A 25,562-nucleotide genomic window follows, 5' to 3' on the forward strand; every position below is an offset into this window, starting at 1 on the left:
GGCGGGGTGGGCGAGCAGGGGATGAGGGGAGTGGCGCTGGAGCGGCGCGGGGCTCTGCGCGCCCTTCCAGTGCTCCCGGGACGGGAGGCGAAGGCGGCCGGCTCGCAGCCCGCCCGGGACCGGCATGGGCAGCAGCTGCGCTGCTGGCACGTGAGCACCCAGCCGACAGCCCGCCCTTGGGGGCGGGAGCGGGTTGAGGAGGGGGGCGGCCGGTATGCTGGTGGGCTCGATCCTTCCAGCGCCCCCATGCGTCCAGGGCGTCCAGGGGAGAACGCTGGCGGCGCAAGCATCCAGCCGCCCATGGGGGCAGGGGGGAGGCTGCCGGCGGGGCCGCGCTACTCCCCCCCGCTCGCTGCGCTCGAAGACGGGGCTGTGCCGCCAGCACGCAAGCGCCCACCCACCTGTGGGGTCGGGTTGGGGAGGGGGAGGCCGGTATGCCGGCGGGCTTGCGGGGGTGCCTCGGGGGCCCGGTGCTCTGGTGCGCTGCGCCACCAGCCCAAATGGACGAGACGGCCCTGGTCGCCTTGCATCTCTCATATTAGAAATTAAGCACTGGGCGGCTGCCCCTCATCTCCATCATTCGGCCTCATTGCTTCTGACTATGCTCCAGTGTTATCTTTGTGGTATGGTTGTTGCTGCAAAGCCACTCACCCACTTCTGGCTTCCACTTGGCATCAGTAATGTATAGATGTTCTAATCGTTCACCTTTCCTACATCAGCGTGGCTAGCTGAGGCAGCAGAGTACAGCTTCATCATTGTAGGTTTGAGCCCAACATTGGGCATGAAGAATTGGTATCATGAATTTGGTATGTATTGACTCATTCATCCCTTCATTCACACGTTTTATATCCCAGCCTTTCTTGCAAACTATCTCAAGGCAGGTCACACTCAAATAAAAGATGCAATGAAACCAGTCAATAAAACAATAACATCACCTCAAAAGATAAGTGGAGCAATGAGTGTAAAGGTTACCTTTGTAAATGAGGCTAAATTCGACATACATGTACACCCCCCATGGCTATTTTTCAGCTGGAACTTGGTGGAACTCAGTCCTGGCATCTCTCAGGTGGGTCTCATTGCCATATTAAGAGAACAAGGGAGGCTGTTCATAGTGAGTTCTGGCACCTCTTTTTCTAGAAAAATAACACAGCATTCCCCCCCAAAAAAACTCTCAATCCTCCATCCAGGCAAGCAAAACGCATGATCATGAATCAACGTTAAGCAACGGCTTGGAGGCCAACTTAAGCACGAAGAATATGAACTACTAAGCGACAGCTTTGGGGTTGGCCTTATTGCAGAGCAATGTGAAGCAATGTGGGCACCAGTCATTTCCCTCGCTCCATCTCTGTGATGTTGCTTTTAAAATGAGGTTTCATCTTAAGATGAAAAAATGTCTAGGGCCTGAACTTCTCGTTGGGGATCATAGAGACTCCAGCAAAGCCCTAACAAACATACAGAGTCCAAATGACTTGTTTCTTCTCCCCGCCCGCCCCCCGCCACCATTTGCACTCCTACCCCCACTGAATCACAGCATTCCAATCTGCGAATTACCTCAGCCAGATGAAAAAGAAAAGGCGAAAGCCAAAATCCCCCGTTTGCGATGGTTGCTCTTCAATAGCTCGGCTAGCACTCAGGGCATGATTAAGCCCTCCAAGGTTACAGCGAATATTTGACTGACCTTCTAACTTCAAACACAGCCGCTCGGCATTCATTAAATAACCCTTCAGCACCTCAGAACAGTCAGTTCCACATGGCAATAAAAATTGCATCCCTCCCATCCTGTAACCTGGGAACCAGAGGAGGCTCGCTTTATCCTTTCTGTTTCAGCCTGACCTTGTCTTTGCAGTGACAGGCCCTGCCTTCAGCACAAAGCAGTCCCTGCGCAGATAAGCAAGACAAATGCACACCTCCCATTGAACTCACTTATTCAGCTGCACGCTCACCACCCCCACCCCCAGTTTCATTTGACAGGTTTTGGTATACCTGTCTGCCAGACACCTAGTTTAAATAAGGCCCCTGATGCTTCCTCTGAGACTCACAAAGCAACGACTAGGGACTCCTTAATGAGTCTTCCTGTCTGCAAGGTTTGTGAGCAGACCCGCCAGCTCTGTGCCTCTCTCAGCTGCTTTTATTGCATGCGTGCAAAAGAGTTTTCTGGGGGTAATGGCCAGGAAAGAGCCAGTTTAACCAAATGAAGCTGTTGCAAGGCTAGTTATGCAGCCACAAAAAGTGAACTCGTTCTTTGCTTTCTGCCTGCAATTTCGCTGTCAATCCTCTCTAGGTAAATGGTATTGTCAGAAAGTATTAAAATACCTCAGTCGACACCAGATTCCATTAAAGGAAGGCAAAGGAAATAGGAAAAAGGAAACCCACTTTCTATGGACATCCTTAAATTTTCAGCTTCTGCGTTTATATTTTTTTCCTCGGGTTTTCATGTTAAAAACAAAAACACTTGCTGAAAGCAAAGTAGGGGAATAAAATGAATGCCAAACATCACAAATCACCAGGGAAAAAAAATCAGTTTTTAAACCATTTTCTTTATTTTCTTAAGTTTTTTATTGCATATATTGAATACATAGCATAAGGGAAAGTGTATTTAAATTCCATGCATACACCCAGAAAGAAAGTGTGTCACATACTTTTTTTATTGTGTTCTGAAATAGTTTCAAAACTTCTTTTACTATAAATGTCTGCAAATCATTACTTTGTTTAAAAGCTGGCATAAGATTATTTTTATTTTAACAAAAGTAAAAATACTTGAAAATTTCATGTTTGCACCTGCAATATCAGGCACTTTCCACCTGGTCTTCACGTCCTTATTTGACAGTCTGAAGGGCTGTGGTGGGTTTCAAGTTGTCCATGGCCTGCAATACGCACCTGCTGTTAATAAATATATACTGGTAATTTAAAGTACGTGTGTATCAAGTGTCATAAGAGAGCATAACTCATCAGAATTGGTTGGCACGTAAATGATGCAAACAAATTGCTTCCACTGGGCTCAATGCTAACATGTCCTGCTAAATAATTCTGGAAGCTTTGGTTTCCAAAGTTAATATATTTTTCAACTAAGTATTCAGGATAGATGCCCTGCTGCTTTTGGATTTGAAAGAGGAAAAGTATTTTTATTTTATTTGTTTGCTTTCCCCAGCTGAATGTGGCTCTCCACTTTTACCTGAGCATCTGGAACTATTTTCTTCATAGGCTCATTAAATAGTACTAGTAGAACACTGTGATCTGGTGTGAGAGAGTAGTTTGGATGAAGAGACATTTTATTTTATTTTATTTTATTTTATTTATTCCTTCTCTCCGTCCCTCCAGGGTGTGTTACAGCATTAAAAACAATTTAAAAAACAATTTAAAACAACTTAAGAGTTCCTGTTTTGGAGCAGGTGGGTGGATTGGATCACCTTCTTGTCCCTTCCAACTCTATGACATGTAGACAATTTTTTTAAAAAATAAATACATTGCCATGGTTCTTTTTCTTTTTTTCTTTTTCTTTTTAGGAAAAAAAAAGATTAAGATCAAAAGGATTGTGCATAGCCTGATGTGGAAATGTGATGAACTGGACTCAAGATGAGAAAAATGAAAACTGAACAACACAAAATGGACGAATTTGTCAATCTCTACTCAAGGCAGCTCACTAAACAAGTAATCAATAAAACAATCAAAATATAAATATCATAAGATTAGAAACGTACATATGAGAGGTCAAGTTAATAAAATGTACTTAGATGAATTGCCTTCATTGCCACTCATTGGGGCCAAGGGATTGCTCAGGTGAACCTTTGTAAGTAAGCTGTTCCTCAACCTGAGCACCACACCTGATGGACCCCTCTTTTGTGTCCACCTGCTACGCTACAGTGCAATGCAATTCTTGGGCATGTTCTCACAAGAAGTGGCAAATCTGAAGATACTCTGGTATCAGGTGATTTAAGGCTTTAAAGTTCCTAGGCTGTATATATATATATATATATATATATATATATATATATATATATATCAGTCGCTTATCTTGCCCAAGGCAACCCAAAGCCATAAGGAAAGAGAAATACATTAAAAACATCCCACCCAAGTTATATGCACCAATCTCCCAATCCCTGCTAACATCCTAGTGGCAGCTTTCTGGACCAATTGAAGTTTCTGAAATGTCTTCAAGTTCAGCCCCATGTAGAGCTCCTTACAGTAGTCCAACATCATGTTACTGTTGAAAGGGAAGCCATGGCAAAGACAATAGTCTGCTTACATTGTAGCATGAGATTGCCTGCTAATGGGATGGAGTATACCAAAGTACCTGAGGTACATTTGCTTGCCGGAAGACCTGGGTGGTCTGAATGACAAGAGTCCCAATTCCATTAGGGAGCTATTGATGTATTTAGGAAAGCTTGTAGCATGGAGCCTTTTAAAACTGACCCTCCACTTTCCATTCAGGGGGCAGACAATGATGAACGAGCCTGGAAGAACAGAGGCAGCACAGTTGAGTCAAATGCTCCTGTTCTTCTTGAAAATGGAGAAAAGGGATCTTTTAAGGAGTGAGGAATAATTAAAAAATAAATGAACTAGTGCTAGTGGAGTGACAGATGCCCTACTTGATTTGCAAAATCCAAGCATGTTTCATGGCCCTGTTCTGCCCTTTCTATTCAAGGGAGAGGATCCTTTGAATAGAACCCTCTGCAGCCAAGAAAATGCAGTGAGCATTAAAAATGTAAAGCCAGAGAATTCTCTTTAGTCATTTGCTTAACCTCAGACTGTGTTTGTCACTGTCAGAGTGATGAATTGGGAGCTGTCTGAAATCAGCATGCTCACTTTAATAATGTCACTTTCCCTGAGCCCTAATAAATGTCTTTCTGAACCAGCTGGACAGAACCAATTCCTTAGACCAACAATTACCGATTTCACCAGGTTTTTGCTCTTCTTAACAGTTAGGTCCCCGCTGCTGAAATTGGAAATCTTTATCCATTTTCACACATTCTCCCAGCCATGAGGAAAGGAGGAGATGCAGTTTGTTAAAGCCCTACACAAGGAATTAGAGGGAAATTGTCCCATGGAAAGAGCAAGGAAATTGACTGATTTTTATTTCCCGTTTCAACCACCGACACAAAAAATTTATATTGGTATGGGAACTATTCTTCTTTTGGGGTATGCCTTCTTAAAGGGAAAGGTACCCCTGACCATTAGGTCAGGACGACTCTGGGGTTGCGGCGCTCATCTCGCTCTATAGACTGAGGAAGCCAGCGTTTGTCAACAGACAGCTTCCGGGTCATGTGGCCAGCATGACTAAGCCGCTTCTGGAGAAACAGAGCAGCACACGGAAACGCTGTTTACCTTCCCGCCGGAGCAGTACCTATTTATCTACTTGCACTATGACGTGCTTTCGAACTGCTAGGTAGGCAGGAGCAGGGGCCGAGCAATGGGAGATCACCCCATCGCGGGGATTCGAACTGCTGACCTTCTGATCTGCAAGCCCTAGGCTCTGTGGTTTAGACCACAGGGCCACCCGCCTTCTTAGGGCATATCTAATATGTGTCCAGGAAAAGTGCAGGAGCAAACATTAGAATATAAATGGACTCCTTCAAAGGAGCCTGCTCTGACCAAACCATGGGTAATAGTCATACAAGCAGAGTGTGATGTCATGACCACATATTTAGTCTTGATCACACAAGTGCATCAATCTCTCTAAGATCTACCCTGCAAGGATTAGACTAGCCAGCCATCAAATATTCAACCACAGAAATGATTGTTTTGTATCAGGTGATTACAGTCCTGTATAATTTAAGGGTTCATCCCTATGCCTGGATGCTATTTTAAAAATCCAGGAATATGAGGTTGTTGGTACGTAACATTACACAACCATTCAAAATAAACAATGAGCACATACACTTTTGTTCTTGTCCTTCTCTTCACAAACCAGAATCAGGATTGTCACAGTGTGCAAACCTGGGCTGAGGGTTTGTTTGGAGAGAAGGAAATGATAAGCCGACATAGGCCCATGGGCTTGTTTCCTCACCTGCATGGTGACCTGGGTCTATAAACCTGTATGTTTGAACTGCCAAGCAATAAAGGAAACACAAAATAAACTTTAGCTGTATCAACATTTGACCAAGAAAATTGCAGACAAAATAGGTACTGTCTTACACCGAGTCAGACTATTGGGTCTATCTGGCTCAGCCTTGTCTATTCTGAATGGCATTGTCTCTATACTGATTCTCCAGGATTTCCATCAGGAATTTCCCCCAGCCTTACCTGGAGGAAACAAAAACTGAACTTGGGACTTTGGGCATGAAAAATATGTGGTCTGCCACTGAGACACAGCACCTCCTCCAGGATTCAGTTGTTGAATATTAACCAAGAAAGTCAAGTGATAGTGAAATGTTAGGCACCTCTAGAACTGTGGTAGATTCTACTGCAAGAAAGGGCATGTGCTCCCTCAGATGGCTACTCATAAAAAGTATACAAAGTTAAGGTACCTAGATGCAATTTATTATCACCATCATTCTTATTATTGCCAGCTGCAACTTGCCTGAGTTGAAATTGTACTGATTTGTTTTCCCTACCCCACCCCTGATGTGAGCTGCTTTGAGTACTTTAAATGGAAAAGCGGTATACAAATTTAAAGGATAAAGAAAAATAAATTCCCTATTCAGTGTAATAATAGGAGTGGTTTTATTAGTTGTCATTTTAGTTTGCTGATTATTTACCGGTATGTATCACATTTTACTGTTTGATTGCCATGTAACTCACCCTAGGACCTTTTGGTGAAGGGCAGATAATAAATAAATATTTGTGATGCAAGAGACCCAGCCTCTCATGTATCCGGTCACACATAAAAAGCAGTCACAACCAAACCACCTTGATTCTATTCAGTCTGAAACAGGGAGCAGAGGATAGAACAATGTACTATCCGAGTCAGAGCGAGTGTGTCCAACCACCAAAGGAAGCAGGGCTCCTGCACTTTAAACTGTAGAAAAGGGAAATCCAACAGGTGCAGCAATAAAAGCTACACCTGTTGAAATCCCCTCTTCTAAACAAGTCTTCAAGGTACAGGAGCCCGGCTTCCTTTTGTGTTTGGGCACGCTTGCAGGAATAGTGGTTTGAGGGCTAGATCAATGGGGGAGACTCTCTCAGTCTAATTTTGCCTCTCTGGATCATTGCGATGATAACATGAAATACCGGTAACGCCTACACATGCTGCTCTGAGCTCCTTCAAGGAAGGCTACAGTGCTAACATTTCCCCCTCTTTCAGCATTCTTTTACCCCGACCTTCCTATTCTTAATTTCTATTTCCCTTTCTTTTCCTGGCCTTCTTGTATTAACTGCCAGCCTAAGAAATACACACACATATCACAAAAGCGCATACCACCCACCTCTTGCGTTAAAAAAAAGCCTTAAAAAAGAAATAAACTCAATTAGCAAAGGGAAGCACTGGCTCTTTAAGAGGAAATAATGGTGCCTATACAGCTGGCGTTTCAGGTTGCAGTGTTTGCAGAGAACCACTAATTAAAACATTGCTTCTGTAAAGTATGCTGATCCCATTGATTCCAACCCCCCAACCCCAGCCTTCATATACACACAGTTAATTTGCTGCTAGGAAAGCAAAGTCGCAAGGGTCCTCATTATAAAAATTTCACTGGCTGCAGCTAATGGTTGTAATTAATAGGTGCAATAAATTTCAAATGGCCAGCCAGGGTGTTCATTAGTTTCAGCCTGAGTCAGCACCAGTGGGGTAGCCTGTTACTTAATAACCCATTTTCTAACTAACTGAAAGAGAGGGTGGGGAGGGTTCGACCCACCCGGCTATGGTTCAACACAACCAGAATTCTCTCGTCTCACTTGCCAAAAAGAGACAGTCAGAGCTGAGTAAATAATTTGCAGAGAACAACCTCCTTTTGGACACACCTGCTTGCCCCAGTTGCGTAAGAATGAGACAGGGCAATCCAGATTGTATGTTAGCCAACAGGCCATCGTACACAGCCACCTGCAACGATTTGGCCAGATCACTTTAAAAAAAAAAAACCACACACTCACACACACACAAGAAAAAAAATCCAGTGTATCATTAGTTACAACTAAGGACAGCGCAGTTGTTAACTGTCAGCTCCAAGGAGGTAAAAATAAAAGCCTGACATGCTTGAGGTATTGCTGAGCATAAGGAAGTTGGTTAATGCAGTGTATCTACTAGCTACCTTTTCAAACAACAGACATCTGCTTCCGTCTTAAGTTTCAGCAGCAAAGTACACCACTATTGTGATTAGGTTTCCTGTAGGACCAGGGCTCCTGTATCTTTAATACTTGTGCAGGGGTTACGTTTTGGGGCCTCTGCGAGCATAAGTGAAATCACATAAAGTGAGGAGTACTTTCCAAATGCTCTCTCTGCCACTCTCTCTTCCATCCATACCAAAAATGCTGTATCCAAAAATATCCACAACTAGAATTGAAGCTCTACAGCCGGCAAGAGGCTGAAGGATGTGTGGGAAAGCGGTGACGACGACAGCGCTGCCCCGCATGTCAGTTGTTAGAGGGAAGGCTGAGCAGCTGCACCTCCAGTCTCTTCAAGACTTCCTCCGCCCTCGCTGACGTCCTCTTTGGGCTCTGGGGGGGGGGGTCTCCTCACGAGCCACAAGGACTCTCCAGCTCTCACACACCATTTCCTGGTTTGAATTGAATTATTTAATTATTCCCTGGTGTTTGTGCATGTTATGCTGTCATGCACGAGTCAATTGTGCATACGTGGGGGGGGGGGAGTCCATAATAAATAACAAAGTGGGCCCAGCAACACCATGTTGCGCTGTGGAGTCCTCCTGTTCCAGCTGAATTCAGTGAATTCAACCCTTGTCATTAAAAACAGGTTCCCTAGCCCTGCTTTGCTGAGAGATTTCAAGAACAATGTCCATTATACAGGTTGTGAGGTAGGACACCTATTGGAGGGGACACTAACTGTGGGGACTTCCCTGGTTCATTTTTTAGTTCCACTAGACCAGCTCTTCCATAATGGCCCAAGCAGACTTGCTGATTATACATGTGCTCATTCATATGGCTATAAGGTACCAGTGAGAGGCACAGCTGACCTTCCCATGACACGAAGGGTGGTCGTCACCTCAGGTGGCAGATCTGGGCCCAAGGAACATGCTGCTTACCACCACACACACACACACACAGAGAGAGAGAGAGAGAGAGAGAGAGAGAGAGAGAGAGACAGAGAGAGAGAGAGAGAGAAGAGGCAGTGGTGTGGAGCACCCACAGAGAAGGAGGCAACAGCATGTTGTGCCTGCAAGACCGGGGGGGGGGGCTCAAGCAGCAAGCCGCCCTGGTCGCGCCTTGGTGGAAGGATCAATACTGTATACAGACTAATGAGAGCACCTTCAAACAAGGAGTTAAGCCCACCCTGCCTCACTTTGCTGCTTTAAACTCTTTTTCTCAGCTGAGCTTCAACCCCCCTTCAACAGTGGCATTGCCACTTACTGCTAAAACGCCACCTGAGTGCCCAGTGGGGAAGATGGCGGGTAGCAGTGGCACTACCACTACAGAAAAATACTGTGCAGTCATGGCTGTGAGGGAATGAGAGGCCCCTCCAGCAACACCATGCAGGGGCTCTGAGAATGCTGGACTAAATTGTATTGGGTCTTATCCAGCAGGACTTTTTAATATATATACTTATTGTTTTTTGTACAATTTGGCAGATTCGGGGGCAATGGCTCACGTATTCCATTAAGGTCCCCCTCCCTTTCCCCATATAATTTCAACCATTAGATGACATTGTCACACGAATTTATCCACCCTATTGACAAAGCCCTACACAAAACGAAACGCTTTTTCTCGCCGTCCTTGCCGTCCGATGGGAGGAGCATTGCAGGAACAGAGTGCTTCTTTTGGTATCTGCTTTGCTAAAAGGAAAATCAATAGTATAAAGAAGAGCGACACAAAGTGTGAGGGACAAAGATCTAACCTACATTACAAAAACTCGGAGATAAATTTGTTCAGAGCCTCTCTGCTAAACAAACGAATATTTATTGGGGACAACCTTACTTACTGTTTCTTGAATCTGTTGATATACGAATATAAAAAATTGCTCTTACATACAATTGCCTGTCTCCTGTGTCTGGAATATAAAAAAGGATGTTGGGCGCTCAATATTTAATTAAACAGAGAAACAAATTATCCCTATCTCTTAGATTAGCAGGAGAAGCATTACAATTACAAGCAATTAGAATACGCAGTCCAGACCTTCTGCCATCTGAGACAGGGCTGTCTAAGGTGGAACTATATGCAGTCCTGCAACCACTCAGCAACACTGTTCAATTCCAATTCTATTGTCCCTGTATGCTTAGCATGTTGTTTCTAAAATCAATATCTCGCTTGGCTGTTACAGAGATCACCAGATTATCAGTTTAGTTCATTGTCTGCTTTACAAGGGTTTTGTGAGTCCTGCTTAATGGATACAGCTAATATATTCCCCCCACCCCAAGGAGAAGATCTTCCTTTCTTCTCTGTTCCAACCAGGATTGCTACTTATTTACTGGCCACTGCTCCTGTGCATTTAACAGCACCTTCACCAGCAGACATGAAACACCAATGATACATATCTGATGGTCATGAAAAGCTTCACCTACTGATTTTTGCTCAGCTAGCTGCCTTTAAAGACACAAGAGTTGGCCAAGTGGGACATTTTCCTAGCCATCTGTCAAGCCCCAGAATACATACAGAGTTCTAGGGTGCTTCTAGATAACCTTGTTGTAGAGCATTCATTCTGATTGGTTTGTGGAGAGGCTCGATGACATTGCGACAAAGCAAAAGTTGCCACACACTTTCCACTGCATTCCCCCATCCCTTCCCTTACTGCAGAGTCTCTTGGGGAAGCAATTTTGTTTCACAAGAGCTCTAAGCCAGCTTTAATTACACAACCTGAATTTGCTGGTATGTAGTTGTCATTATTTTGGAATGGGATTCATTCTGGAAGTGCCCCTTTGATCCTCACAAAAGGATTACTGTCCCTATGGATTCTATCATCATCATCATCATCATCATTTTAATGGACTGTGTTGGCTACCTCTTCCAGATGAACTAACTTGGGGATCAGAAAATAGCAGAAGTGAGCAAGCGCCACACAGGGAAGGTTGAGGGTTGGAGAAGAGCTGCTCCTCAATCCTTTTCAGTAATGTCGACCATTTAAAAGTCTGGCCTTCAAAAGCTCCTGGGCCCCCAATGCAGCTGCCCTGATCATTAAGGGATACAATGGGGGGGGGCGGAAGAAGCGAAAACAGGCCTGTACATTCCATAGGGGTTTTGTTCCAATTCAGGCTCGGCTAAAGGCAAAGGGGATTTTGCTCATTACTTTCCCAGCACAAGAAAACATTTTGGTTTGCAACAAAGAAGCTGGTTAAATAGGTTCTTTATCCCCCTCCATCCCTTTTCCTATTATTGCTAGTTAATTAGGCACTGGCCATCCAAGTCCCCTTCATTCACCGCTACAAGAAATACAATCAGAAAAGCAGGTGTGTGGTATGACCTTTGCAGTTGGCACTGCAGCACACAAAGGGAGTGTCTGCCTTAGGAGCAGAGGCGCATTTTCTAGGGTGGTCGTGTTAGAAAGAAGTCTCAGATATCATACGCCTAGATATAAAGGAGTAGGAGGTGGAGGAAGACCTCCATCCACCCACTTTTCAAAATAACCTATCCATACACAAATACACAACTACCCAGTGCATTCAGTGATAAGACTGGCAGCTGTTTACAGCAAGTAAAATGTAGCTCCTTGCTACAGCAACATGTGCTTCTCAGAGGCACTAACCACAGCTGGATTGCCAACTGACCAGAAAACCCCAAATTGGCTTTGTCTGCCTCATTTGCTTTTATTAGCTGCTTGATCTGCAAAAATTAGCAAGTGGAACTTTCTATAGCCCGGAGGAAAGTGTTATTGGCTGCTCCTGTCTGCAGAAATCAGCAGGTGATTTTTTTATATATGTAACAGCATGGAGATAAATATTATCACCTGCTGGTGTTTGGACACCCAACGGCTGCCAAAGGCACAGCTGGTGAAGTCGGTTGAGAAGCTGATAAGACCATGCTAAAATACCCAGATTTTGGTATGTCAGGCTCTCCAAATGTACCTGTGAAGTGGCTCTTTCCAACAATATGCTATCAAAATCCAGCTGATTGCCTTTTTGGCAGAGTACACTTAAAAGCAACAATCCTTTCTAAGCAGAGGGAGATCCGTTGTACTCAGTGGGACATAAGAAACACGTTTAGGACTGTGCTGTGAGAGTGTCATCAGAAATCAGAACTCCACATGTATGTTCGTACCTGTGAGTTTGGTGCCACATGCATATTAAGGAGGTTTTTATGTGGCTGGTATGCACTTTTAAAAGGAATCAGTCTTCATTTGCAGATTCCCTAGTGGCAGCAAATCCATGTCTTCTGGAGTGCTGGTCTAAAAACTATTGTAACTGTGCTGTGGGCTGAAAAGTCAAAACTTTTCGATTTCTTAGCTTCCCTCAGCTGTTGGCTGGGACACCTGTGGAACCTGACTGTGAGAAAGTATCTCTAATTACCTGGTAGCTGCTCTCGGCACGCCTAGTTAACTACCATCACTCGGTGTATCTTTCATGGAAATAGCTCTGCATTCTGCTCAGAGAATTATTATAATGGGGTTTTTGCGAGGCAATGGAATCTTTGTGCCCTGAGGTTGAAAACAGAGGTTTGGTGTGTGTTTTTCTTAAAAAAGGAAACATCTCACAGCAACTGAGCTGTACCCTGAGCACTGCAGTAGCTGTTCTGACCTCTGGATGGAGAGAAGAGACCCAGAAGTATAGAGACCAGTCCCTTCACCTCTGTACGTTCATTTGCTAAGTATTCCTTGCCACATTCACCCAAGCTAAGCCTCGCTATACCCTAGCCTCTTTTTCATTCACCATCGGTTACAAAATAAATATGGATGTTTGGTTTTATTAAATGAAGGAGGGATAGCATTAAGGGATCTGTATTTCACACAGCCTTGCTGAGGTGCCCAAGAAAGTGGATTATTCCTCTGTGTAGCCCATGGCTTTTAGCCCTACATGAGTTATGAAAAGCAATCACATAGGAATAAAAAGCCATAGACCACAGCAGAGGGCTTAAGGCAGATAAGCTGAACGACTTTAGAAAAATACAAAAGAAGGGGATGAAAAGGGGCCACCTTGACTGCGTTTCCAGTGTTCCACATTACAGAGGCATTCCAGGAAATGCTACCTTGGCTAGTCATGTCCTCAGTAATTGATCCACTTTGATAGTTTCCAGTCTACTCTAAGCTCAACCCTAATGAAATTTCCTTTGTCTGTTTGCGCTCATCTCTTGAGATAAGCTTTTAGTGGCCTCATCCTGCTTTTGCAGAGCAGGGGATATCTTAGAATGAGTCTCAATAAATTCAAAAGTGAAATCCACAAGTTCCTGATTGCTCCAGCAAGCCCCCCAGACACATGTGGAGCCAGATAGCACAGCCCGTATAAAAGTATCCAGCACTGCTAGGATTTGGCTAAAGGATCAGCAGAGCATGTTGACCGCTAGACACTTGGGGGAACTGGCTATACTTTGAAGAACTTCTGAAAATAATGATGCACTCCAAGCTCTCCTGAAAGAAGAGGAGTAAAATGGATTTGACAAAGATCATATAGCGCAAGTCTCTAGGATTGAGCCCAGGTATTTTCACTGGATGAATTAAATTTGAAATCAACCTTCAAATATTTTTGTATTCACCTCAGATTCTCCAATTCAATTCAACAATCTCTCTTAAGAATTTAAAAGTTTACATTTAAAACATTTGCAGGTATAAACATGCATAATTTGCTTGATCGTTGCCCCTTTCATGAAACATCACTGCAAGGGATCTGTTTGCTAACCGTGACACAAAGGGAAGAGGAATTGCCAAGCCTCTGAAAAAGCCAGCTCTCAAAGTATTATATGACAAATAGCCCCCAAACCAGTCACAGCTGGCTACATTTGAGTAACATTGCACCATGCTGCACACTGAAATCTGGATATGCCAAATTGAGTTTGAAAATTTACTGTAGCCCAATTGTTCTGCATTTGTATTTTTCCTATAAGACAGAGTGAGGCAAGCAAGGCCAATTTCAGATAGGCACTCCCTATGCTCACAACTGTAGGTTTTATGTCTATGATGCTCAGCGGCTCATGAAGAGGCGCACAACTGCTGGCAATTTTCTGCAAGATACGGAAAGATAATACGTCGGTGAAAGAGAAGCCACTTGCTATTCTTTCAGCAGTGAATTATTTTCCGGCGTTTTCCCATAAGCATGCATTTCAAATGCCCCTTTGTGGGCATGGCAGAGGCAGCAGGCATATAAGAAAAAAGCAACTTTAAATAAAAGTCCACAACTTGAGTGTTTGCACAAATATGCAATGCTGCCTTTCAGCCTGAAATGTGTCCTCTGTGAATGTATTGCAAGTCAGAAAGGGAGGGGGAAATACTTTTTTTTAACCAAATGTACATTTTCCAGTCAATGTAGGTTTTAATTCCATTTACAGACACAAGAAATGCGAGACCTGATTTAAGCATCACTCATGAAAATGGCCCGAAATGAATGAATGCCAGCCTGTGGAGCTCTGAAAGGTGTACAAAACAAGACTCTCTCTCTCTCTTTTTGTAGTTCCCAGACAAAAGGGATAAAGAGAGTTGTACTGAGTGTACGATTTCCGCCTCCCGCGTTTCAGGTGGATGGTCTCTCTCCTCAGCTGCCTTTTCAAAGGAACCTCTCTCGGTGCTTAGGCCGGGGAAACTACAAAAAGAAAGAAGGGCTCTTGGAATAAGGAAAATGCTTTAATTAGAGAAGAACAAAATCTCCCCAGTGCTCCTTCCTACAGATGGGAACAGTTCCTGCTCTTTAATGAATGTGTCTGCACCTTGTGCTCAAGATGGGATTTGTGGGCTAAATCTGCCGAGCGCCTGTGGAAATCAATGAACTTACATGAGTTTGGCCAGCTGAAGGTTTGGCTCTCTGCCTTTTACTTTTCTCTCTGTACAAACACTGCTCTGACTCATGCTTGCTCAACAACAGTGCTTATTTACTAACTTAACCAAGACAGGAGGATGGCTGGTAGGGGAAGAACTTCCATCTATATATATTTTTTCAAGACTTCTGAAATTGCTATTTTCAAGCAACCTCAGAAAGCTAGCGCTCTGTCTGTCTGTCTTGTCTATCTGTCTGTCTGTCTGTCTCGGCAGTGAACCTTGCATTCTACAATGTGGAACATCTGGTATGACTTTGCCTAACATACTGGCTATCAAAGCACATGGGCTCTCAATTCTGATCTAACTATTCCCTCCCAAAGCCAGAAAAAGTACCGGTATGTATATATGTGTATTTAGAGGAAAGTCATTACCTCTATGAGAGCAATAAGCAACAGTGTGTGTGTGTGTGTGTGTGTGTGTGTGCGTGTGCTGGGAAGATGTCCAGTGCATGACCTGCTGCAAAATCTAGGCAAGCTCAGATGAATGATCCCCATCATCCATAAACACCTATCACAAATACATGACAGCCAGTATGATGTGGTAGATGAAGTGTTTGGCTTAAGAGGAGAGACCTGGATTCAAATCCCCATTCAGCCATGAAGCTCAGCCAAAGGTTGATTTTAGGTCAGTTACTGTCTCTCAGTTTGATCTACCTTATAGGATTGTTGTGAGAATTCTGTGTGTGTGTGAAAACTATGTATAGTGCCTTGATCTCTTTGGTGGAAGATGGGGAAATAAATAAATAAATATGCATACCTTTCATAGCTGCAGTGGGTGCTTCTCACTAGCTCACTCCATAGTGCTAAAAAAAAAGCTGAATTGATCATGAACGAACACAACACAAGATACCCTTTCTTGTTTAACATTTTGTTTTAAAACTTTGATTAGTTCATGGTTCATTTAAGTGCAGAAATTAGGGTGGTTTTGTTGTGTCGATCACAGGAGACACGGCTGTGAGTGCCCTCACCATAGGCTTTTTTAAGGTCATGTATCATGGACAATGTCCTATGAAACACTCAGTAAAAAGCTGTAATCTTCTGTGCATGCTCTGTGTTTCAAACTATGTGTCCAATCATAATTCCAACAGCTGCTAAGAGGATCTCTGTCTTATATATGCACCTTCCATTTCACTGCAAAATCTGTAAACTTTATTCTCTCCTTTTACACAGGCTAGCTTTTACACATGTCTAGCTGCATTTGTATGGGCAGTGGCCTTGTGTGGTGTCCTCAGGGCATGCATAATATGCTATATGTATGATATATTTCACCCCACTAAAAGGTCATGGGAATGAACCACAGAGTGCAGCTCCTGTTTTCCAGAGGAGTCATGCAAGCTTAAAGTGAGGTCTCTCTGAAAACTTCCCACTTCTACCAGCTCATAGTGCAGTTCGGTAATTTTAGACTCTGAACTTTATGTATTTAGGGGGACTGCTCTCTTTTGAATGGTGGTGTGTGTTATATCCCTTACTTTAAAAAATAAATAAAATGTGGTTAGCTAAGCCCACAGTGTTTTGGGTCCTCCTCTCCCGTTCATTCTGATTCATGGTGTCCTGGACTTCTGCCCCAGAGACCTATCCTGATGATACCACTGCTACCAGCCATGCAACCACCAGGAGCAAGTATAGCAGTGAAATTGGCTCCTTTACTTTACGGCCTGCATAGTCAAAGATGGCAGTATTCTGCACTATGGTTGTACAGAGGGGAAAAGAAAAAATGGAGGCTTCCCATTCTGCTCCTCCTGCCTTCTCAGTAGGGGTGTTCAAGAATTACCTTCATCAAGTGTACTATATGTGTAACTGTGTACACAAATAGCTGAGCTGTATGCTCAGTTATTCTCATGTAACATAATGTGCAGTGGGTGTGCAGTCTGTGTACTCAACAGTTGGCTGTACAAGTCACCAAGTGTACACCCTTTCAGACAAACAATTGTACATGCATAGATACAGCCTGAAGGGAATTTCAGCAATGCATACATAAAGGCCAGTTTCACAAGTGATGCTTGAACATTTTTGGATTTCCCACTATAAACCAAATAAAAAAAACTACTTTGACTCAGCTCATATATTAAATATGACACTTTGGCACCATTAATCACAACAGGATGACCCATGAATTAACAGTACAATCATATATGCTTACTCAGAAGAAAGTCCCGCTAAGTCCATTGGAGCTTAGTCCCAAGTACTGGTAAGTGTTCAAAACCTTAAGCTACAATCTGTATTCACACTTACCTGTGAATAAAACCACTGGATATAGTGGGACATACAGCTTGTTCAATGCACAAAAAGTCATCTTAGCATCATTTGTGAAAACACCAAAATTCATAGCCTTTTATTTCAGATTAATTAGCTGCAAATGACCTGCAACTCTATGTTCAATTACTAACACAGATTAGTCTTCTCTATGGAGCCATCTCCCCTCTAAAGGCCTCGCTAAAAACTCAGTTAATTTCTCTGATGTTTGCTGGCCATTAGTACCAGTTGGTTGTATTTCTTAATTTTATTCCTTCCCTGGTCTGTCGGCTGCTGTTTTAGTTTGTATCGTAATTTTAATATTTATTTGTTCTTATTCTTTTTACTGTAAACCGCCTTGCGGCAGTACTGTATAGAAGGCAGTATAGAAATGTTTTGTGTGAAAAAGAATAAACCCTCCAGCTCTGCACCTAAACATACACAGAAAGCCGACAAACCCTCCAGCAATTTTGCCACACTTCAGCCCCCATGTATTGGCTGTGCAGTTGCAAGTAAGGGTAGATACAGCGGGTCAAGGCATAAACTAACCAGAGTTTATCTCAAACCTGGTGCTGTCTAAGCTCTCGCACCTTTCACCACCACCTCCACTTCCCCCCTGCTGCCAAACCATTCGCAGCCACGCTGCACATACAACAACATGCACTCCCCTCTCCAAATAAAAGGACTGAACCTGAGACTTATTCTAAAGTCTCTGGTCTGACCAGTAGATGCAGATGATCTCACCTTCAGCAGACAAAACCCCCTGGCAGCGGAGAAGGTGCCAAGGAAGGCAGGTGGGAAGGATGCAGGCCTTAAGGACAGCACCAGGTAGCAGCATCAAGCCCTCAAGCTGGTGACAAGAAGCCAGGCCAGGCTTTGTCCTTCCTAGACCTCCCATCAAAGCTTCAGAAAAAGATTGTCCCGCTTGTAAGCACCCAAGCAATCCAGCTGGTGGCTAGCCCTGAGCATGCTGCTTTCCACTCCAGCTTCAGAAATCTGAGCTGTGTGTCCAACTAAACCTGACTCATTTTGTGTGTGTGTGTGTGTGTGTGGTGAAGCCCCGGACCCCTCCCTTCCCGCCATCCCCCCCCCTCCTCTCCCCTCCCTCTGGGTTCCTCCAGCAGTAGCCAAGCAGCTACTGTTGTGCTTCATACTTCAACTGATTCCGCATCAAGGCTCTTGGCGGTGGTGGAGGCGGCTGGGTGGGGGGAGGCTGGGAGAGTTCAGGTATTTCTCCATTCCTGACTCTGGAGGGCCCTGGTAACAAAGGCTCTATTTAACCAGATCCTGTGAAGCAGAAACCTCTTGTATCTACTTCACTGCCTTTGATCTAACTCCCCCAGTGGGATGTGTATTAGTCATGTCCCTCCTGCTAAGCTGTTGCAGCCAAAAACCTGGGGTGTAAGCTCCCCTCCACCCCTCCCCAGCTTCCCCTGTTTTGGAAGGCCTCTCCTGCTCCGTGGAGGCATGGCAGAAAGGGCTCACCCATCCCTGTCTGGTCACAGCTGTTTCCCTGCCCTACAGCCTCTCCTTCCCTTGCCCCAAACAGGAGGCAGCGCTTTCCGAGCCTTGAGATTTTCAAGGATGAGATACAGACACTTATCCCTGCCTTTTATCACTCGCCCAACCATTGAAGTGACAGCATCAATATTCCGCTATGTCTTAGAGCCCCCTTTTATTATGAGCTTTTTTTCCCCTTGCTGTGACTAAGCACCTTGCAAAATCCATTCAGTCCTGGCTTAGCATCCTGAGAACATTGAAGCTGGTGGATGCGTTTCTTTTTTCCAAAAGGGCTTTACTGGCAGCTGGACAAGGGGCAAACAAAGGAAATATTTGACTGGGTGCCTAGATCTTCTGGTACTGAATGTGCTTTTTAAACTCTTGCCTTGCGAAGATCCTCTGATGTGCCTCCTTTATCACAAAAAAAAACTTTTTTTGGGGGGGAGGGTAAAGGCATTGTGGGGAGATATATCTTAAGAGGATGTGGTTTCTGGATTATGGGACCCAATAAGCAGAGCTAACCTCCAACAGCTACCAGAATTTCCCCCCACTGATAACAAATGCCTTAATAGCTTAGATCAGTGTATTGTCAATGATTGAGAACACATTTATGTTTTCCATTGACCAAGTGCAGGCAAGTCCCTCAGAATTTTAGAGTTATTCCGTTCTTTTGGCACCCTCCTACACTGTCTTATTTCCAGTGCAGAAAAGAAAAAACTGAGAGCTAGTATGGTGCAGTGAAGTCTTCCCCAACCTCTAGTGCCTTCCAGATGTTGTTGGACTACAACTCCCACCATCCCTGACCATTGGCTATGCAGGCCTGGGGTTATGGGAGTTGTAGTCCCATCTAAACATCTAGATTGGGTAGGGCTGGTATAGTGGCTTGATGGTCATCTGGGTGACATCTGGATTGTCCACTGGATGACCTTGGACCAGTCACTGTCTCTCAACCTAATCTACCTAACAAGATTGTTGTAAGGATGAACTAAGGGTAGGAAATAACAATTCCATGAGGTCCTTAGAGGAAGGATGGTATAAAATGTGCTTTAAAATAGTAAACAGAAAGTTCAAAGAGAGCATTTATCCTGACAGCACACCTGTGAGGTAGGTTAGGTTGTGGGACGGAGCATGGCATGATCTCTTTAGTCCTGCTTCACAAGGTTGTTGTGATGGAAAAACAAGAAGGGGAAGAACACCATGCAGGCCACCTTGAATTCCTTGGCAGAAAGGTGGGATATTGTATTTATTTATAATGTTTATATACCACTTAATCATTCACATTTCTAAGCAGGGTACATAAAAACAGAACATACAGAGAATGAAATAACAGAATAATGCAAACTTATCATAAAACAGAACACTACCTTAACATGCCTGCTGGAACAAGCAGGTCTAAGTCATGGGTCTGAAGTTCAGCAAGGACGGTCCCTGCATGGAAGAAGGTCCACAGGTTTGGGCCCACTACACCCTAAACGTATTCAGTTTTTCTTGGTGCAGGATTTGGATTGCTTGGGCGCATACTTTTTATTTTTGCACACAGCTTTTAAGATGTCCCACAGGGGAACTTCAGAACTGGAGGAGAATGTACCGGGTAGTTAAGAATGTGACTTCCAAACCTCCCACTCCTACCAGCCACAACACTTAATTCCTCCATTAACTCTGTTGACCTAGACGTCTCAGTTCAACATATAGTCAAGTGCATCCAAGCCCATTTATTTCAGTGATCTTAGGAGCACAGAATCAAAGAGCTGTAGTATTGGAAGGGCCCCCAATGGTAATCTAGTTTAAGTCCCTGCCCACAGTCGTCCCTGGGTGGGCTCAAACTGCCAAACTTCTGGTTAATAGCCAGATCCACTGATACACTGTGCCACGTGAGGGTCGCTCAAATGGGAGTTGCATTGACCAAGAATTAAGCCTGGGCCTCCCGAATGGCAGTCAAGAATTCTACCACTGAACCACCAATACGCCTTTAACTAATGCTTGTAGCCAATGTGTTCCAAGAAAAGCTCATGCACTTACATGGGCGTAAGCCTCATGTAGACTGCATTGCATTGTGAGAGCTGGAAATGCTGCCACCACTTCAGCCTGGCAAAGAAGATTAAGTTCCACAATGGAAAATATACCGGTACCATTAATGTGTGCCCAAAGAATCAGGTTAGGCAAGGAAGGCTGGGAGTCCATAATGTCTTCCCCACAACATCAGTTATGGAAATAAGAAACCTGTTTGAGGAGAGGGGATTTTGGTAACATTCAGGTGTGAAGTCCAGAAAGACTACTCATTGCTAGGCTAAACTAGCCCCATTTAAAAATTCTCTTATTCCTGGAAAATGCATGGAAAGTACCTTGCCTATGTCATCAGAACTAAACTCTGCGAATAGCTGGCACTAATCCACTTTCCATGAAGTTCACAGATCTAAGCTGAGGACAACCTTTCACAATTATGGTGTCTGCCTGAAAACTTTTTCATGATTCAGTTGGATAGACTTGTAAGATAAACATGAAATGCAGACCCTGCAGGATCCCAATGCTGCCCCTCACAGCACATTCCTATACATGCCTACTCAGAAGGAAGGCCCATTAAGTTCAGCTAGGCTTACTCCTAGGTAAGCTGGCGTAGGGCTGCAGCCTTAGTCCCCTGGTGGTGGCAATGAAGAAAATGGATGGTGGCAAGAATGATGATATGCAGTTCTAAAATGTCACATACTGAAACTTTCTGTACCCAGGTTGTTTATTCCAATATTGACACCATTTCATCTGATTCATTAAAAAGTTACAGTCATTTCTTTTATTCTCTCTTTTTCTAAAAGCCTCGGATTTTGTCAAGGTGTCTCACAGAAACACACACACACACACACACAAAAACTCTGTATCTAGTTGTGTAGAATTTGACAGACTTGATCTCATAAGATGACCTCTAAAGGCCTTGGCATGCCTGCTAATGTTGACCATTTCTGTAAAAAAGAAAAGAAAAGAAAAAGTTAAAGGTATTTGCTGATTTCCCCATTTCAGTCGATGAGGAAGAGTCCTGAGATCTGGGAGGGGGCAATTGTCCCCTTGTCTTCTGTCCACACCCATGGACACCCCATGGGTGGGAGGACTTGCAGAATGGGTGGCAGAGCAGCAGGATATTGGGCTTTTCAAGTGTTCACAGTTAAATGCTTGAAGAGACATCAGGGGCTCCCCCCACCCCCCGGACATTCAGCTTGAACATTTCAAAAGCTCAAGTCATTTTTTTGAGTGAACCAGAGAAAGCTTGCATATCCCTAGTCAAAACATCCGTATCAAAACTCAAGTGGGAGCATTAAATAAAACTTGGCCAGTCTGAGGAGGAGAATAGTGCATAGTCCAAAAAAAGAATGGAATAAAATCTGTGTTTGGACATGGTGTTTTTGCAATGCAATTTCAGTTGCAGCATTCTCTGCATATTTATTCCATTGCTTTTTCCTAACATACATCTGCAATTGAAAGGAGGAGAAGAGAAAGGCTCTTATCTGTTTTCCCAGTTACCTTCTCAGTACAGAAGATTATAATTAAGCTAGATGGACCTTTGTGCTGGACTATGTAAAGCTGTTTTCTACTGTCTAAAACAGCATAAAATTAGGAGAAATAGAAATCCTACTTTTGTTAATAGCTTGCTATCCACTATTTTGGCTGTCAGAGGAGGATGCGCTACCAAGCTTTATTCTGAGGATGCAATGAAGATGCCCTTTAGGGGAATTTGGCTATAATTCCTGTCTGCCAAAAAAGAAAAGTAAAATTGTACCACGCTGGCCATCTCACTTGTATATGCATGGGCCATAGCTCAGTGGTAGAGCACATGTTTTTCTTGAAAAAGACCACAGGTTCAATCCATGGCATCTCCAGTTAGGGTTGGAAAGGACTCCTGCCTGATAACCTGGAGAGATGCTGCCAGCCAGTGTAGACAGTACTTAAGATAGACAGACCAGTGGTCTGTCTTGGTATAAGGCAGCTTCCTGTATATTTGAAATATATGGATGGCCTACCCATGTGTGCTTTGAAAACTGCCCAGGTGATTTATCAGCCTTTAGGTTTAGGGCATCCACAAGCTTTCACTGCCTCCTTTTGAGGGGCTGGGATATAAAATAGCAAAACTGTGTGTAAAACTGGACATCAAAAATCTCACAGATTATATACGTGCTCTGAGTCTCTGACATTATAAGGCTTTCATGAGGCCTTCAGTCAGCAAGAACGTCTTGAGCCCCCAGCAGTTTTGTTCCATGGCAGCTGGGGGTGTGAGTTTCTAGTTTCTAAAACTCAAGTCCTATTGTGTGCCCCAAATATTGTGAGGCACCAGTTAATTTAGTCCCCAGCTGCCTTCTCCCTTCTCCCTCCAGCCTCTCAGGTGCTTTCATTCCACAGGTTACGCCTGGTCTCCAAGGAGCTGAGAGATTGCAGGGAGTGTGACAGAATGCCCATTCTTCTCCCAGCTCTGTCCCCTCTGAGAGCTCATTGTTTACCATGACTACACACATTCTTGAGCTTCTGATGAGACCCTTGTTACCATCCAGAGGCAGGTTAAACAGTACATGCCAAGGGAGGAAAAGAACTCCTGGCAACGCAACTGACAGTCGTACTGGGCCCACATCAACAGCCACCCACCAGAGCTCTTTCCTCTCGCTGTAGAGCTCCCCGAGCTTCAGAAGAAAAGGATGGGGGGGGACGACATCTATTTAGAAGGGAGGGGAGGAATCTGTCTGTATTCTCTTCTTACGATAAAAGGCTGAGCTTGAAGTACATAATGAGCTGGGAGCAAAAGGGGATAGGAAAATAGGAACACAAGAAGCTGCTGTATACGGAGTCAGACTGCTGGGTCCATCTAGCTCAGCATTGTCTACATTGACTGAGAGCCAGAGTGGTGTAGTGGTTAGAGTGTTCGACTAGGAGCTGAGAGACCCAGGGTTCAAATCCCCACTTGGCCATGAAACTCTTCAGTTGACCTTGGGCCACTCAGTGCCTTGCAGCCAAACCTACCTCACAAGGTTGTTGTGGGGATTAAATAAGGAGGGAGAGAATCGTGTCTTGAGCTCCTTAGAGAAAAATACGGGGTATAAATGCAATAGATAAATAGATAGATAAAATTGATTAGCAACGGGTCTCCAGGATTTCAGACAGGTTTCTCTTCCAGCCCTACCTGGAGATGTGCCACTGAGCATAGCTGTCAACTTTCCCCCTTTTTTAAGGGAAATTCCCTTATTCTGAATAGGATTTCTCACAAGAAAAGGGAAAAGGTGACAGCTATGCCACTGAGTCACAACCCGTCCCTCCTGGGCTCACTGGTTTTCAGTGCCAGTGTTCAGACATGACACACTGTGGGAAAGGGCAGGCCATATTCACTTCCCTCCACCCTCCGAATCATCATAGGTAACCCTTTCTCATCTAGGATTAGAGAGAAGGGATCCCATGTCGGAGCATACAGTTTTCAAACGAGGCTTGAGTCCCAACATCTGGGAAATTAAGCATTAAACAAAGAATATATTTAACAAATTAAACACAGAATATGTTTAAGGCAAAGAAATGGAAGGAGGAATGCAACTACACAGCAAAATGTATTGTCACAGGCTTCTTTTTCTTTTATATTTAAATCTCTCGGGATGCTCACAATTGGGGTCTAATTAATGCAGCTGCACAAAACATAATCAAGGTGGGTGGGGGAAATCTAAAACCAATGTTCAGAACAATTTTTAAAGCATGGGTGGTGGATGAAGAAAAATTTCTACAGAACCACATCAAGGAAGCGCAAGTTAACACATTAGTCTCCAAAAGCTAGGAGTACATTAAACCGAGGAAGCTGTCTTGGTCCGAGGCAGTTTTGATATGTACTTTATTGCATCTAACCAAAAACGAAACCTCAACAGAGTAGCAAACAGCAAGATATAATGCAGATTTACAATATTCATTAAACATCTATTATAAAAAAGCCATATTTTGAAAAAAGTATGCATTGTTTCCTGGCAGCATATAGGTAATATAAACCTGGTTATTTACAAATAATTTATTGTTATGTTTTAACCCAATACTGTGGGGAAATACTTGATTTTTGTTGTTATTATTAACATTTTATTGATTAAAAAAAATTAAGCAGAACTTTCCACTGTGGTGCAGAGATGCTGTAAATAAGAGGAGCTGCAATGTTGCCATGTCCACTCTTCATCCCCAACACACCCCTTAACCAATTCCCCATAGCACTTCTCCCCCAGTCCTGCTGCTGCCTCACTACCCAGAGTTAAACCATGGTTTGGCTTAGCATTACATCTGAACCCAACCTCATGGTTTGTGTCCTCCCAGACAAATCACAAGTGATAACCCAAGAACAAACACTGATGGCGGCTTGCAGATTGTCTGGAGCAGGGGTCCCCAGACTAAGGCCCATGGGCTGGATGCGGCCCGAGGGGCTCATTTATCCGGCCCCCAGCGACCCCCTGCTCTTACTGGTGCAGTGCGGTGCAGCTGCCCACTTTTGGGTCAGCGGAGTGATGGAAATAGCTTGTGTGCATGGGCAAGCGTCATTTCCGGCGCACTTCTGGGTCTGCGGAGGCCCGTGCACACGCGCACAAGCTATTTCTGGTGTTGCGCTGACCCAAAAGTGCACCAGAAATGATGCTTGCGCATGCGCACAAGCTATTCTCGGCGCTCCGTCGACCCGGAAGTGCACCAGAAATAGCATGTGGGCGAGTGCTCCCCTGCCCTCCGGCCCGCCATGCGATCGGCGCTGGAGGAAGCGGCCCAAGGCCAGGTAAGTCTGGGGACACCTGGTCTGGACTGAGACAAACCACTTGCCCAGCTTTGAAAGTAACACTAAGCCAAACCAGCAGCAG

At 44.2% G+C, this 25,562-nt stretch overlaps 1 long non-coding RNA gene across 1 annotated transcript; it reads right to left on the bottom strand.

Moving 5' to 3' along the window:
- Nucleotides 1–14,451: 14,451 nt before the first annotated feature.
- Nucleotides 14,452–18,264, bottom strand: LOC117048682. The gene is made up of 2 exons (XR_004426865.1): nucleotides 17,971–18,264; nucleotides 14,452–14,762 (listed from the first exon to the last, which is right to left on the bottom strand). It is a non-coding gene; the product is annotated as an uncharacterized LOC117048682 (long non-coding RNA).
- Nucleotides 18,265–25,562: the final 7,298 nt, after the last annotated feature.

This window comes from Lacerta agilis, chromosome 6 (assembly GCF_009819535.1).
Source record: "Lacerta agilis isolate rLacAgi1 chromosome 6, rLacAgi1.pri, whole genome shotgun sequence".
Lineage (NCBI taxonomy): Eukaryota > Metazoa > Chordata > Lepidosauria > Squamata > Lacertidae > Lacerta > Lacerta agilis.